The following is a 12,165-nucleotide window of genomic DNA, read 5'->3' as shown; positions in this document are numbered from 1 at the left end:
ACTTTCAGATTTGCTAGCTGAGAGATTTCTGGGGGTTTTGGGTGCTGCAATCGTGCTCTTAGAGTCATCATCAAAAGAAGCAACAAGCACTCTGAGTATGAAGTTGCATTCAAAATACAGGTCTGAGGCTTTTAGGTCCTTTGAAAAATTAGACTGTTATATTCTATTTTGTCATCTCAGCTTGATGCACACATGAATGCATCACTAATGCACCATGAACAAAAAGCAAAATTGTGTTACAATTAGTCACTATTGTAGATGAAGAGGAGATATTTGGGAATAAGTTTTAAACAGTTTTCAGACCACCACGTCCTACTTATATTTCTATACCACACAAAATGGAGGTGTCATGACCAGATTCTAAATGTTCTGTTTGTTCTACTATGAGAGACACAAGCACACTTAATATTTGAGGATAACAATCAAACATTCTCTGGCTTAATGCCTAGGTACATGGTTTAAATGGGTACACTCTTATGACATTATAACACATGTTCTTTCTCATATTGCTATTTAATTTTTATTGTAAACCATATTTAATAATAATGCAATCATTATAGTAATCCAATGATTAATGATTAATCCAATGACACAGTAGTGTCCTTAGCATAATAAACATTTTACAGTTCAATACTGAGTCTCCTAGCAGAAGGACATAAAACTCCAGCAAAACAGAAAAAGAACTTTTCAGCTGAACAGATCACTGACCTCTTTATTGTCCCTTAACAGCAAAAAGAAATATTAAGCTAAATTTACTTTGATTAAGTAAAACTTACTTTAGTTTAGGAAAGAAAAATGTTATTTGACTTTGTAGAATAAGATTATGCCAAGAAGTTAAGCTGTCCATGGCTATCCTGGCAAGCAGTTTTGCTGAGCTTATGCTTTGTAAGATCTATCCCATAGAAAAGCCATTATTTTTTTTTTCTAGAGAATTATTTGGCCTCCAAACATGTTAACTAGTCAAAAAAATATGTATCAGAAGAGATCGTATCCCATCTGCACACATAATGTGTAGGTCCACACAAGCCTGTAATATTATGTTATTTTACAATTTATGCTGAAACTTCTGCTGCTTTTTATTTCTCTTTAAAATTACAAATATCTGTAGTACTCTTAAAACAATTACTATAGTAAAAAATGTTCCTTTAAGCTACTCTAATTAAAACTGTGTCAATGTTTACCTGATGCTTACACTGTGCTGAGAAGGCACTATTCTACAGAAGTGATAATTCATTCAACAGAAGCAGAAGATTTAAATTGGAGAAACTGGGCTAAAATTTGGGCTAAAGTTTTCAAGCACCACGCACCCCTAAAACAAATCCCTAAATTGTGAATGTAATGACAAAAGCTAGTTAGATACCTGTACCCACATCAGAGAAAGGAGAGGGTGAATGAAGAAAAATAGAGAACACCTCTGGAAGATCTGATAAATTGGAAGCATGTGGCTTGGCATTCTTGGTATGTAAAGTAAAAAGTCAGCCAGGGTCCAAAGCCAACTGAGAAACAAACATGCATTCTGCATAGTGTTACAAGGGAATTTTGGAAAGCTGAACACATAGAGAGGGAAGTTTGTTTATAGCTAAAATAACCATAACAGATGTCTATAAAAGAGCTGCTTGTGTGAGCCATCACTGCTAGTATAGAGCTTTCCTTGCTTGGAAAAACATTTAAGTGACATTTCCCACATGGTTAAGAAATTTAATACCTTCTCTGAAGATGGAACATAAGATCTACATCTGAGAAAGCTCTAGTTATTATCAACCATTCTGACACCATCTCGTGGATGAATCTCTCTCCTCAATGTACAGGGCTAAGAAGGCAGTTCTCAGTCCATGTCTGAGTGGCTTGAGAGGTTGACCACTGCCCCTGATGAAAACATTAAAACATTAAAACATAGAACATGCATTTTATGAACCTTCATATTAACTAACACAACTTATTTTCCTTAATTTCTCTCCACAACCCTGAGACCATTAAACAGTAGCTTATAAAAATACCAAGCTATTTATATCAATACTTATTCACTATGAATCTGGTAAATTATGTTGAAGGGGTTTAGTTTGTATAAAAAGTAAATGAACTATTAGAAAAAAACAGAAGCTGGATGGACCAACTCTTTAAACTTGATCCCCAGGGGTTTCAAAGTATCTAAGACAGAAAGTAACTTTTACAACAGTAAAAATTACTCAGGAGTTTTCAGAGAAATACCACATGCTAGCTTCAGTCCAGCAAAGAAACACTGAAGGATGAAGCAGGTCCATTTTATTGGAGATCTGCTATGATCCATGTGTTAATAAAAATTGTGCAACTTCTGCCCCTACTACCTGAAAAGGATAAGGAATCTACACAGCTCTCTTTTGTATGCACTGCAGAAGATAACTGAACAAGAAGAAACAACCAGGACATCTATTACATATATCTTTAAATGAATGAATGAAAAGTTTGTGCTGGGCAGCACTTAATATCCATTAGTGATTATGCATTATTTTTCAGGACTAATATCTAGTACATTAAAGAAAGAAATTGAAAACAATATGATGGAACCATGAATTCAAAAAAGCCTTGCCAACCTGTTACAAACCCTTGGAACAAAAGAATCTCCTATAAAAAAAACAGGATTGAAAAGAAAAAATGACTGGGAAAAGAAATTGAAAAGGAAAGGAAATTACTACATGTTACTATAACTGGGACAGATTGTATCAGAGGATTATTAGAATTTGGAGGAAAACATTATTATTTTCTAAATTGAATTGGATTATTTATTACAGTTCTAAGAAGTATTGAACACAAGGAAGATTCCAAGCAAATATTAGATTAGACTGGGAAATAATATAAATGAAAGAAGTGGCTCTGAGATAAATCTCTATACAAACATTACAAATATTAAATTCTCCTTCATGTAGCTCTGATCTGATAAGGATAGCTTTACATTTTCTAAATACCTAGTCCTGTAGTTCTAGTCACTACCCATGTAGAAAAACTATTAGCCACTTTCTGATTGCAGGAAATTCCAAGTTCAGTAGAGGTACTGCAGAGAAGGGATATTTTTCAGTCCTAATCAGGTCCCATCTCACACTTCATTCATACTGCAGAGGCCTTCTGTGTGAACAGATTTTCTATATTCCGTAGATGAGAAAATGGCACGCAATGGTATCTCCTTTTCTTGGCATGGGTTAGCATAGCTATGGAAGTGATTCTCTTGCAAAGAGGTGTTTACAGCTTCCTCTATGACCTAACAGAACCTATCAACTGGCTAGTTGGAATACTGACAATTTTTTAAGCCACTTAAAAAAGTTTGACACACCTCTGTAGTCCACATTTAAGAATGAACAAACCCCGGGAAAGCTCTCTCTTGCTTCTGGCCTTGGGACAGGTAACTGGGGGGGGCCCATGTGGCCCAGCGGGGCCGGGTTGGGCCCTGCTCGGCCTGGGCCGGGCCAGGACACAGCCATCCTGGAGCCGTGCGGTCCTGCTCCATCCGCGGCCCCCCACAGCCCTGCTACGTGCAGACGGCGCGGCCCGGCTCTACACCCCGCCCCCCTCTCCAGTGTGGCTGAAGATTCAGCTGAAGCTGCCCCGCTGCCCGGCAAAGATGATGTGACCAACAGTGATAAGTGAATTCCAGCTGCAAGGCCTGGGTGAGATTAACCCTTTTTTAGTGCTGTAAGTTTCCTCCAGAATAGATGAAGCCTGCAGACATCAATCCTCTTCCGAGTCTGAGGAAGAGGGAAGGTGAAGAAAACACCATAGAGACACCAAAGTCAGTGAAGAAGGAAGAGCTGAAACCCTGAGGGAGGAGAAAAAGGAGATGCTTCGAAGCTGAAATCCTGTTGTAAAGCTATGGTGGTGATGGACTATGATATATCAGAGTACTCGTTGTAATTTCATGAAAGCATGGGGGGTTGGGGCGTTCAAACTGTAATTGTGAGCAAAAGTACCTGTGCTGAAATTAGCAAATGACAGTAGCTGTAATTTGATGAGCCCCTTTGCCCCCAGGGGCGGAGGAGAGCCTCTGTTCCTAGAGATGAAGATGCTCCCAGAGATGGGTGAAGAGAACCTTTGTTTCTGAACAGCTCATCCTTAAAATGGTACCCCAGTAGCTCAAGATTGGACCCTCGAAAGCAGTTGTGGGGAAAGCTGTAAGTCGGGGGAAGGAACTCTCACATGCGAGCAGAGAGCCAACCCGGGCGGCTGTCGTGCTGTGACATTGAAGCCATGAGAGAACTTCTTGTGGAGATGTCTCCACAGCATGAGCAAGAGAGACTCCTCTCCCTAAGTGAACTGAACAAGGTTATTATAGAAGTGATAAACAGACTGAACATCTCAAGGGTTGTCTTTTTACATTGTCAGTAGGAGAAGGGAGAAAGGTGGGGGGAGGAGAAGTGTTCTGAAGGTTTGTTCTGATTTTTTTTTTTTCTTTCTTTTAGGTCTGTTAATAAAATTCTTTATATTCTTTTAAGTTTTGTGCCTGCTTTGCTTTCTCCTAATTCTTATCTCACAGAAGGTAAATAAGTAAGTTAACGAGTATTTCGGACCAAACCACTACACTGGAATTGGTGTTTCTGCCCGGTTTACGAACTGAACCCACAACACCTTTCTAACATTATTAATTTTCCCAATATAGACATCAATTTTCCAAAGCTGAGAAATTGAAAATGTGGAAATTCTGAGCTTCATTGTCTGCTGTTGAGACCAAATAGTATTTATTTAGATCTTTTCTTTCTTTAATGCTTTCTTAACAAGAACTCAGAAGAAATTTATAATAAATGTTAGAACTGCACACTCATGGTGATCACTAAATGCATGTCTGCAGATGAAAGATCATAGTCATGTGTGAATGTGATTTCAAAGACACAAAATATACAGTTTGCATCCAGCTTTTGTTACTCATATTTGGCTGGAGAGCAATTCAGGCTTACGCTGCTTATGCTTGCTGGACACTTGACATACATATTAGGAACCAGGGAATTTGAATTTTGAATAAATCCTCTGAACTGATAGTAATAATTAGTAGGTGAATGCTTTCCTTTTCTGCATTTTGAATCACATATCAACTAATTATTCAAGTAATTTATATGTACTTGGAGTTTGTAAATATTATCCTCCCCATGTGATGAGAGCATTTTTTCTCCTAGACTGTATTTGTGATTCTGTTATCACTCTTACACCACAAAACTGTTTTGCTATTCAACACAGGCCTTTGAATCAGCTATTAGGTTAAAATTATTGTAACCAGAAACAACATCTTGACAAGAATGACATCATGTGCCAGTTAAAAATAAAGTCCATGGTACTTCTGACTACATTTCGGGACATGACCCCAAGAGTGTGAACTGATGACACAAGTACAGCAGCGAAGCCAGAATTGTACTAAAGTAAATCACACAGAGATGCACTCACTACTTTCCCTTCTTTACAAATCCTACCCCACTCCCTGTTTATCATGCTGATAGGAAAGAACTGGTCACTTGAAAGCAAGAGAGGGAATTTCATTTTGACCACAGCCAAACTACTTCAGGAAAGTCTTGATATTATAGTAAATCAAGAGCTTTGGGACTTGGGCGTTATAGTGTTGTGGGGGTGGGGAAGGTGGTGGTAGGGTTGTGGTTTTTCTGGTTTTGTTTTGTAGAAATACAGAAAGTCTTTAAATCCCACATTGGAACTATTCCCAGGGTTTTTGACGGAAAAAAAACAATGGTGAACACACGTTTATTTTTAAATGATTATTTTTAAAATGCATTCTCCTCAAATTAAAATGCCTCCAAACAATGCAATTAAAAAATCAAACCTCTTTAACTCACAATATTTGTATTAAATTTCAAAGCAGCGGATAGATGAAGCCAATTCCTTTCTACCCAGGAAAGGCCATTGAACTACAAGGATAGGGCAGATAGGGCAGACTAGCTTCAAGGGCTGTGCTCAAGGTGGACAGCTGTAAGTAATCCATGAACTCTGAGACCTAATGGTGAAGGAGCAGGCACAGTGTCACTGCACAAGCCCTTCAGACACCACCTCCAATTACCAAAAAGATAGGGTGTGAGGGCCCTGCAGGTGTGCTGCATCAGCACTGACAGCCCGCTCCACTTTGCAACCTGCCTCTGTCCTCATCAGCACTGTTAGAGTCTGAGCACCTCATTAACATCTGTGAATTAATTTAATCTCTGAGCTAAAAAAACCACCTTCCCCACTGTGCAGACAAGACTGCTGCTACTAAGAGCAGCAGCAAAGATCAATTTCATATACACAACCAGTGTTTTAGTTAAGGCAGACTCTAAATTTCAGAAGAAAAATGTGTCTACTAAAGAAGCTGAGCACTTGCTGGAACCTGTGTCCTTACTGACCTCCCCTGGGGCACATCTCTTTGTATGCTTGTAAGGCTAGAAAGAAGCCTCAGGAGTTGTCTATGTGCTACAGTTTGACTGTACACTTTGGTCCTGTCCTGATTAAAATTTTAATGCTCATTACATCTTAGAGAGTATTTAAGTTGATACCTAACATCCATAAAGCATGTCAGATCCTCAGAACGATGGAGGGAGTAGTATCCTGACAGTAGATCAAATTTTTTAGTTTTCTCCTTCTGAGGGCCCACCATTAGATAAACATTTGCATGTAGCTGTTTGGCAAGTACCTGAACATGTACTGATGATCCAATGCTTCTACTAGGCAAGTTTCTTGTGTACTGATACAGGACTAATTAATTCATTTACAACTTGAGTTACTGGTATTTTATATGAGGACCCCTGTGGCAGTTCACATGTGAATAAAGGTTAGAAAAATAGATTAAAGGGTAGACAGTTATGACAGAAGAAATATTTACAAATTGCATTTTTGTTACTGGTTTCAAATATGTGATACTTATTTGCATTTTCCTTTTACAATGACAAAGGCTTATTTCATCTGTCTGGGATACCTACCAGCCCATTTAATGAACTTTTAATTACTTCATGCTTCATTGTCACAGCTCCACCTTTTCCCTCTATGTACTACATTGTCCTTTATTGCCACATCTGAAACATAGATGGAAAGTAAAATTTCCAAGAACCTAAATGACTTTAGTCACACAGAAATCCCAGAAGCTTTTAGCTCCCATGTGCTTCTGAAAATTGTGTTAAAGTGTTGCGGTGACCCAGCCCACTGCTGGGCTGGGCAGGCGAATGTCAATCAATTCAGGACTCTCCCTTGGTTGGATTTCCCCACCCAGGACAGTGACTATGAGGGTGGGTCGATGGGCGGCACAGAGACATAAGCCATGTCCCCCTGGGCGGCAGCCGGGTTCAAACTGCCTCCCCCTGTTTGGGAAAGTTCTCTGTTACTCAGTTGTTCATGGGCTCCTTGTTGTAATTCCCGCCTCCCGGTTTCCCCCATTGGTTCTTGTTGAATTGTATCCTCCCCCTGGCTTGTATCTCATTGGTTGCCTTCCCTTTCCCCACAGTTTTCAAACCCCCTATAAAACTGAGGGCGAGAGCCACTCGGCGCCATTATTATTATTATTCTGGTTGCTGAACTTCTGACAATAAACCTGTTGGAAGCCAGACCAGAAGCCCCTCTCTTTTCGTTTGCCTCCGGATTAACGTGAGCCAGACCATTGGGCCCCTGAAGTGCCTCCTCTGTGGAGGAACCAGCATGCGCGCCCAGCCAGCGCCTTTTCCTGCTACCGAAGCCGGTCCTGTAGGACATCACAGAAGTAACTCTGCATTTCTTCTGACTGAGGACATGCCAGAGCTCATGAAAACGAGCCAGGGACAGTGTTATTGAAGCTCTGTGGCACAAATATAAATCTTACTACATCTTATATATTTTTGATGTTGTAATTGCAAATTGTAAGCATTTTTGAAAATGTAGTTATTCCAGACATATTCAAAATACTGTCTCCCTAGCAGTGTACAGCTGTTCAGCACCAACCAGGATCTTGTCCACTGAGAAAATAAATTTTTATCACATTATCACATTTTTGCAGTGATGAATACTAGACAAGAATGTCCTCACTGATCATGAGCCTCAACTTTCAAAGCTGACCTTTAATTCATTGAGGAGAAACAAGGAACACTGTTTGCTACTTCCCAGTTACTTCTATTATGCATTTATATCAGTCAACCAAATACCAAATGCCACCTAGGAGTGTTATTTCCAGTGGTAAATTCAGGGGCTTCTGACAGGCAGAAATTGACAAAAGTATTTGCAGAAGATGGGGATAAATGACTGGGAAGATGCTGATCAGTTTTTTTAAAATTCTGGGTAAGGTACATATTGTTCCAGACTGCATGTGGGGCTGGACCATAGCATAGAAAACTATCAAAGAGGTTGCAAGTGTACAAAATGAGCCTAGAGGTGGTTAAAAATGAGAAGACTTACTGTTCTTTAAAGGTGTGTGGCGTATTAGATTAGAGGGATGGAACACCTCTCGCATGAGGAAAAGCTGAAAGCATTGGGGTTGTTCAGCCTGGAGAACAGAAGGCTCTGGGAAGACCTCTCTGAGTCCTTGCAGTACTGAATTAGGACCTATAAACATTTTTACATGGCCTGTTGCAACAGGAAAGGGTGATGGCTTTAAACTGAAAGAAGGTAGATTCAGGTATAAGGAAGAAACTTTATATGAAGAGGGTGGTGGAACACTGGTACAGGTTTCCCAGATAGTAGTAGATATCCCATCACTGGGAGCATTCAGAGCTCTGAGAAAACACTGCTAATTGAAGGAGCCCCTTTCCATTTCAGAGGGATCGGACTAGATGACCTCAAAAGGTCACTTCCAACCCAAACTATTCTGTAAGTCTGTGAAACCTTTCCCTGGGTAACACTGCAAGTGACTCTTCCTCTATAATTTCTTACCTCTGCAGAGGGATTCCTGGACTGTGTTTAACTACTTAACTACTTAATTACTCTTCAGTTTCTTCTTGGTGATCAGACAGAAGGAGGATGCTTTTCATGCCTTTTCCAAAACATGCAAAAAGGCTAGAGAAAATGCAGTTTGAAGATTGCCAAACCTGAAAAATGCTGCTCATTTTGAAACCATTATCAAGAATACATTTCCCAAAGATAAGATCTGTTTCATACAGAGTGCTACAGTATTAAGAGTGCTACTGGTGGGGCACAGTTTATAGTAGAAAATTTGTAAGAAGCATCAAGAAAAAATGAGGCACAGAAATAATGTAGCAAAGTGAATGACTGTTCTCTGCCAGTAGGGAGGACTCCAAAATATGAAACATGCTGGCTAGTTAAATCTTTTCCTCTTAACTCATATTTTGCTCAGACACAAGAGCTTCTGCTTCAGTCTAAAGCTGTCAATTTCTGGAAAGGCAAAACCACAGACCTCTACAGGACCAGAAAAAGGGATGTGGTCAGCATTCTACTACCAGTAATCTAAGCCTTATGGGAAACTGCACCTTTCCAGTTTACTGTCCACTAAGGCAGTTCTTGTGCTCGAGGAACAAGCTCTGGCGTGCCCCAGGTCTGAGAGAGTCCAACTGCATTCTTTTTGTGCATCGTTGAAGCGACTTCGGCATCAGGAAAAGAGCTGCTGGCTGAGCTAGCTAGCTGGCTTCTTTGCAGAGGGAACATGGCAGGAGGCGATGGTATCGGCTCACGTTAGCTCGGAGACAAAGGAAGAGAGGGGCTGTTCTGGTCTGGCTCCTAACAGGTTTATTGTTAGAAGTTCCGCAACCTGAACAAGCTCAGAAGGGATGGAATGCGATGGGATGCTCCCCTGAGGCTTCTGAGCCGCCCCTCGACCCACCCTCTGAGTCTGCCTCTTCGGGAAACTCGATCCAGGGGATGGGCTGGGATTGATTGGCATCACGCTGCCCCAGCCCCACAGTGGGCAGGGTCACCGCCACAGTCCACTTCTGCAAAATTCTTGTGCCAGCCTTTAGAGGTTACTAAACATCAATTTACTTAGATCAATGCCCTCAGCAAGAGTCAATAAGAATAATGGTAATAACATCAATGTAAATGTACACTGATTTACTCAAGCTGAGAATACAGCATGAAAACAATAATCAGTGTGGTACAGGGTCAGGTGTCAGTCAGGCTTGATTTGAGAATGGGAAAAAATCAGTTCCATAAAGTAGCAGCAAAATGGAAGTGGAGTGTGGTAAACTGCCATAGTTTTCTACCAGGAAAACTCTTATGTTAATCTTACAGCCATTTCTGATCAAATATTTTCAGACAAGAAAGACAAGATCTTTCTGACAAGATGTTATTGAAGTTGTACATGAAACATCCTCTTGTTGGGGTTTTAGTTTAGTTTTAGTTTTTTCCTGTTAAAGGAATTTTCTCCCATATGCATGTTGCTAGGGGACAAATAGCTGTACTTAAGAAAGACAAAAAGGGGGGTGGGGCGGGCCTGGCTACTCCTTTGTCTACACCTGGGTGTGGGGTCAGTTCGCTCTGAGCATCCGGAGAGAGGAGCTGCAGAGAAAGGAGCTGCGGGTTCCTCGTCTTGGCCGGTTTTTTTTCTTTTTCTGCTGGAAACAATGCCGGGATCCCAAAGCCGCTTTCCCTGCCCCGCTGGAGGCCAGGCTGTGGCCGCCCTGCCCTGCTGCTGCTTCGAGCTTTCGCTGCGTTGTAGCCGTGCTCTCCCTGCCTGCGTAGACCTCCAGGGGGTTCCCTTTTTAGATACATCTCGTCTGCCACCCGAGATTTGTGTTTGTGCCTGCTGCTCCAGCCTGCCGCTCTAGCCTGCCGTTCCAGCCTGCTGTTCCCGAGAGTCTGGGATCGGCTGCCCAGGGGTTTGTGAAGCCTTTGTTCCATCCCTTCCCGGGATCCCAGGGCACCAGAGCCGCGTGTGTCCCGAGCTCGCTCCGGAGCGCCCCCTGCAGCCGCGGGGGAACCATCGCACCTGCCCTGCTCACCGGGAGCCACCAGCGCCCCTGCCGGCTGCGAGCGGAACTGCACCCGAGGGGAAAGGGCCTGACAGCCGAGAAGGCTGGCACTGGGTTTGTGATTGCTGGTACTGCCATAGTTGTTGTTGTTTTGTTTGACTGGTTATATACATATATATATATATATAGTAAAGAACTGTTATTCCTATTTCCCACATCTTTGCCTAAAGGCCCTTGATTTCAAAATATAATAACTCAGAGGGAAAAGGGGTTACATCTGCCACTTCAAGGGGGGCTTCTGCCTTCCTTAGCAGACACCTGTCTTTCAAAACCGAGACACCTCTTGATTAGAAAGGTTTTTTCTATGACTAGCCGTGAGATTACTTTTGAGAGTAGTCCCTTTGTGACACATCTCCATCTCCCTATAACACAGTACTTATATATTAAAAAAATGTGTTCTCATTTTCTTCTAGCTATACTTATAGTTCTATTTATATATTCAAATGATATATATTTACATGTCATATTTTATATGTAGTTAGCTATGCATAACTAAATCTGTTTATCTCTATCTTCTGCCTATGGACCACTCATATTTATTCTGTACTTTGAAGGCTGAAACAACATTACTGCCTGGAAACTGTCAAGTTGACTTTGGTTGACTGAAAAGTCACTAAATAGCTAATATTTTATTCTCGATTCATTTCCAAAATATCTTGTGTCCAGAGTAAGCAATTACACAGATTCATCACCAAGCATTAAAAATAATCAAGCAGACTAATAAAATCTTTTTAAGCAAGACAATGACAACTATACCAGAGCCCTCTGTGAAGTTATACATGTATATAAAATAACTTTATCATAGGTAAAAAAATATGTATGCAGATGAACACTATTTTTCTATACTACAGCTTCATGTTGTGTTCTTAAGCAATTGAGGGTATGAGCCTTCAACAGGGGCTTGAGGTTGACCTGTGTAGCTCCGAGGCTTTGAAAGCAAGGTCAGCTTCTCCTCAACAATTCTTCTCCCTCCTTTTCCTAGAACTATGTGACATTTTATTTGTAGGATGAACCCACATCCCCACTCTCTGCTATTTCATAGGAAATACCTAACATGACACAATATTTTCACATGCTGCTCCTTCTTCTGGTTGCTGAATAAATTAGAACATTTAAAATCCATAATAACACTATATTCACGTGTTCTATAACAGAATCATTACAGATTAAATCTATATAGATAATTAACACATTTTTTGCAAAGTCTAAACATAAACATAGGCTTACATTTAAATAAAAAATATTGTATTTTCTCATCAATTTCCATATTGTTTGCATCAGATAATAC

The sequence above is a fragment of the Corvus hawaiiensis genome, chromosome Z, assembly GCF_020740725.1.
Source record: "Corvus hawaiiensis isolate bCorHaw1 chromosome Z, bCorHaw1.pri.cur, whole genome shotgun sequence".
Classification (NCBI taxonomy): Eukaryota; Metazoa; Chordata; class Aves; order Passeriformes; family Corvidae; genus Corvus; species Corvus hawaiiensis.
Note: the sequence above shows the minus strand (reverse complement) of the source record.